General features: G+C 57.6%; 1 non-coding gene across 1 annotated transcript; it reads right to left on the bottom strand.

Moving 5' to 3' along the window:
* Positions 1–1,991: 1,991 nt before the first annotated feature.
* TRNAP-UGG lies at positions 1,992–2,063 on the bottom strand. The gene has a single exon. It is a non-coding gene; the product is annotated as a tRNA-Pro (tRNA).
* Positions 2,064–4,962: the final 2,899 nt, after the last annotated feature.

Genomic DNA, 4,962 nt, shown 5'->3' with positions numbered 1-4,962 from the left:
TCGGGGGAAAGAAAGCTTTCGCGGGAGGGAGAGGAGAGGTTGTGGCGCTCACCGGCGGGGAGGGCGCCTTTTTATAGCCGAAGAGGGTGGCGGGCGGGGCGCATGCAAGCGGACGCGCGTCGGCTGCGCCTTCACTGCGCCGCTCGTGAAGCATCAATTGAGGTTGACCAGCGTGGCAGCACGGCAGCCTTCACATTGATTCCCGCGGGAACCGAGGCGATGAGGTCGACAAAGCAACCGTCTCGCTGACTCGGCAGGCCCGCGGCTGCTTCGCGCCAAAACGCTCGCCCCCGAGCGACCCCGGCGCGTCGGGTTCGGACTGGATCCGCCGGCACTGATTTTGGTCAAAGCCGGCGAAAAACGGGCTTCTAGAGATGCGACTGAGCCGTTTTTTCGGCGACGAATAAAAAAAACATAAGGCTGTTTTAGGGACGTGGCTGAAGATGCTCTAAGACTCAACTTGTCGAACCCATCACCGGCTGGGAGTCGACTATCTGCACTGCTGCGAATCCGACACCAACTCGTCTTTGTACTACGCGCCTTTAAAATCACGAGCTGTATCGGCCCTCCTGGCAACGCTGACATCTCTCGTCGAGTTCGGTCGTGTCGAGCTACATCGTTCTGCGTCGCTTCAAACCGCGCGAGCTTTGCGCTCGGCGACCAAGATCGATGCAGCCCGGAGGCTACGGCCCCCGTCCCGGCACGGCCCCATCCGGCGCGTACTACGTCCACGGCGGCGCCTGCTTCCGCGACGGGAGCAACATGGCCAGCGCTCCGCCCTACCGCCAGCCGCCGCCGCAGGAGCAGATGACGCCGCAAAGGAGGGAGGCGGTGCTCATGGAGGCCGGCCGCCTCGCCGCGGAGTACCTGGTGGCCATAGGCGAGCTGCCCCCGCACGTGCTGCAGCACCAGCACCGCCCGCCGCCGGCGCCGCTCACGTTCCAACAAGGACCACTGGCATTACCCCGGCCGCGGCCGTTCCAGGAGCGCCCGCTCGCGAGGCAGCACTTTCGGTTTCTCCCGCCGGTTTCGCGCGACCTGGGACGTCCGTTCGCACCCCGCCCGTTCCAATGCCGGGCCATCGCCAAGCGGCACCGTCCGTTCCAGGCGCGCCCGCCACCGTTGCATCCAGGACGGTTCCCGACGCAGGTCGCTTTGAATGATGCCCCGGCGGGAGGTGAAAATGGGAGCGCCAGCCAGCCGCTGTCGCAGTCGGGTGACACGGATCAGAGCTCCCCGATGAACCAACGCTAAGGCCCAGATGGTATTCTAGCGTTTGGTAGTGATGCCGGCCCAGCTATATATGCTCACAAGCCGCACGCAGTGGCACAACTCTGTAGGCTGCCGTTCAGTATTCTTCACTTCCTTTTCTTTATTATTGTCATAGAACTCTGAATGTTTTGTGTGCATGCACCTTCGGGCCGGCTGTCTTCGAGGATAGCACACACATGTGAGATAGCTACAATCACAAAATATTTAGTGGCAAATTATTGACATGTTATTACAAATCTACTTCCTCCGTCCGAAAATACTTGTCCAATGAATGGATGTATCTAGATATATTTAGTTTTAGATACATCCATTTATATCCATTTCTACGACAAGTATTTTCGGACGGAGGGAGTATATTGTTTTTGGAATGCACGTTTTTGATCACAAGTTTGAACAGATGACCACATGGTTTTGATCTACTATACGGGGTTCTGGTTAAGATGCAAGGCAGAACAACGGATTGTACCTTCGCATTTGTCTTCGAGGATACCACATATTTGTAGTACAGCTACGATCACAAAATATTTGGTGGATAATTATTGACATTGTTATTAGACATATACTGAACGCAACTTTGAATAGATGGCCACATGGTTTTGATCTATATATGGGGTTCTTATCAAAGGATTTAATATTACTCAGTAGGAGACTCGTTGCCTAAATAATGGTTACTCCTATCCAGGCAAAATAAATAAAATTGAAAATAAGAAGAAAAAAATGGGGCATTCCGAGAATCGAACTCGGGACCTCTCGCACCCAAAGCGAGAATCATACCACTAGACCAAATGCCCTGTTTTGCTAATTAATAAGATGGGTCTTAATTAAACTATCCTCATACCTAAAACGACAGGCCGCACATCCCCTGTAGTCATTCAAGACCATACAAGTGCATCATAGAGCACGACTATCCATCTCCGACCACCGCGCGCAGACACACATACGCCACCTGTCGGATTTTGGGTTTCGGCGGATCCTTAAAGTTCAAACTCTGGGGTGCGCGTGAAGATCTCTCCCCTACCAACTCACGTCTCGTCGCCTCGCAAAAGATCTAGGCTACACAATATTAATAACACAAGAGACACGAGGTTTTATACTGGTTCAGGCCACCATTATGGTGTAATACCCTACTCCAGTGTGTGGTGTGGTAGATTGCCTCTGGGATTGATGATGAATAGTACAGGGGAAAAACAGTCTCGCGAGGGATGTTCTTGTGGTGGTGTCGTCTCTTGGGAAGGATTGGATTCGGATCCCCTTCTACTGTGGTGGCTAGCCCTATTTATAAAGCGAGGCCCTGATCCTCTTTCCAAATATTGAGTGGGAAGGGCGCCAACAATTGGCCATTTTGAAGGGGAATATCAAGTACACTTATCCTGACTAAAGTTGGTCCTCGCATGCCAAAGACTTTGTCCATGACGCCGTCTTGGGCTCCACGGTGACCTCCATCCTGCTGTTCTGCTAGTCTTGGTCTTGTTGCACCGAAATGGTAGCCTTTGCTTGATACCTTGGCCTGCGTTTGCCCCCTTTGCACCAAAGAGGAAACAAAGACAGTGTGCAGGCCGGCGCCCGCCTGGCTTCGGTCGTCATGGCTTGCGTCACGGGCACCTCGCGAGGTACCCTGCCTTGATCTCTCCGTCTCCTCGCAAGCCTTCCTAACGGGGCTGTGCCTGAGGAAGCTGTCTGTTGTCCGTCCCACGAGGCTTGGCCCCTCGCGAGGGTCTTGAGCTTGTGTTGACAAAGATGGGCCGTACTGGGCCACTCCTTGAGCCACGCTGCAGGCCGCGGGCAGGCAAGTCTGGGTACCCCCGTTCCCAGAACGCCGATGGTAGCCCCCGGGCCCAAGGCGCGCCCGGACTTGGCTTAGCAGATAAGCGAAGGGGCAAGTGCGAAGCGCCGCGGGCCCCAACAGCCTGCGGCCTTGGGCGCCGCGTGGCGGTTGATTGGACGTGGGCGTCTCCGCTTTCCCACGACACCTCGGCAACCATTCGACAAGACAAGTCCCTGCATGCAAAACGGGTCATGATTACCTATGATCGTGGAGGCCGGCGATTGGCCTCCTCCGGCTATAAGCACGGAACGGTGCATGCCCTTCCAGTCCATCTCCCCTTGTTCTGCTCCTTCTTCTTCACCTCCCCCTTAGGCTCGCCACGTCCCATGGCGTTCACGAAGAGGTTCTCGGCTGCAGAGAAGGGGAAGGCCCGCCGGGAGGGGTCTGACTCTCCTCCTGCCAAGCGCGGACGGGGTCGCCCCCGCAAGCATCATGCGACTCCTGCGAGGGCTGCCCGAGGCCTCGGCGGAGGCCCCTCGCTTGGTGGAAGCCGCCCGACCGGAGGGGAAAGAAGTGTCGCGGCCGCTCGGCCTCCTCGCCCCCGATTCCATTATGTGGAGGTGCGGCCGGAGTTCGTCGTTTGGTCGGCGGACCCGACAGGTACCTGGCTCCAGCTTCCTCGCTTCTTTGCCGGCGAGCTGCCAGCTGGTGTCACGAACGGGCTATGGCTCTAGGCGGATGGCTGTTGCAGCAGGGCCTTTTGGGTGGTGGTGGAAGTTTCCGTTGCTGGGAACATGGCGCTGACTCGTGGCTGGCAGACGTTTGCCCGCGCGCGCGGCCTTGGTCAGCGGTGCACTCTCCACTTCAGGTTCGACGGCGACGCCACCCTCTTCGTGAGGGTGTTCAGCGGAGATGGCCGCCGCGCTGGGTGCTGCCCCGAAGACGACGACGACGGCCGCATGCTCATCCTCGGCGACGGCAGCGGTGAAGACGAGGCCGGGCACGCGCCTGGCGGCGTCCGTGGTTCTTCAAGCTTCGGCGATTCCCCTTCGGACGGCAGCTCCTCTAGCGGCGGCCGTGACCAGCCACCGCGTCGCCGTGCTCGCCTCGAGGGGGGAGGAGGATCATCCCACCGCCGCGCCCAAGTGAAGCGTGAAGAGGAAACTGCCTGAGCTCCGGGCTGTAGTTTTTGTTTTACCTGCATGGAGAGAGAAGTACGGGGCCCCGCGGGGGTGTGCTAGACTGTTGTTTTCAATTATCATGATGTTCCTGTTATTCCCGTGATGTGCTATGGTGCAGCGTGCTTGTGCGTAAGGGCAACTTAGCTCAGTGGAAGGGGTTTGTTGTGACGCCAGCCTCGGGAGGCTCCGGCCAGGGGCCGCGTCATGGGTCTCGAGGCCTGCAAAAAGGATTGTCGGAGGGTTAGGATTCAATCTCCGGCCGCAGGGGTGGCCCGCTCGGGCCCTGCGTTCGCGTCACGATGCCCGTGGGGCATTGGCTGGGAGGAGTGCTCCCGCTCCAAACTTAGGTCGAGGAACCTCACGAAATCAAACCAAGCGACGCTCGCGAGGGTGCCCGCGCGGCTTCCCTCGCGAGTGGTTGCAAAAAGAAAGCAGGGTCAGGCGAGCGACAAAAACGGGAAAACACAAGTCGGGTGCCGCATAACACCAAAGGCAACTTCAACTAAAAGCTTCAAGCAACGAAAAACTAGCCAACTGCAGAAAGCAAATGAAAAGCTGCGTCCGGGACCTAATCTAGTTTTCGATGTCTTCTCACCAGCGCGGAGCCATGTGCTGCCACTGGGCGTGGGCGGGAGCCCCCGAGACCCAGGGGAGGCTCTTCGGAGACTCCGGGGCGTGTACAGCCCCACTCATTATTACGTGAGAGTGTCACGGGCGACGAGCTTTACAGGCGTTTGCCTTCTT

The sequence above is a fragment of the Triticum dicoccoides genome, chromosome 6B, assembly GCF_002162155.2.
Source record: "Triticum dicoccoides isolate Atlit2015 ecotype Zavitan chromosome 6B, WEW_v2.0, whole genome shotgun sequence".
Lineage (NCBI taxonomy): Eukaryota > Viridiplantae > Streptophyta > Magnoliopsida > Poales > Poaceae > Triticum > Triticum dicoccoides.
This window is presented reverse-complemented; position numbering and strand designations above follow the sequence as displayed.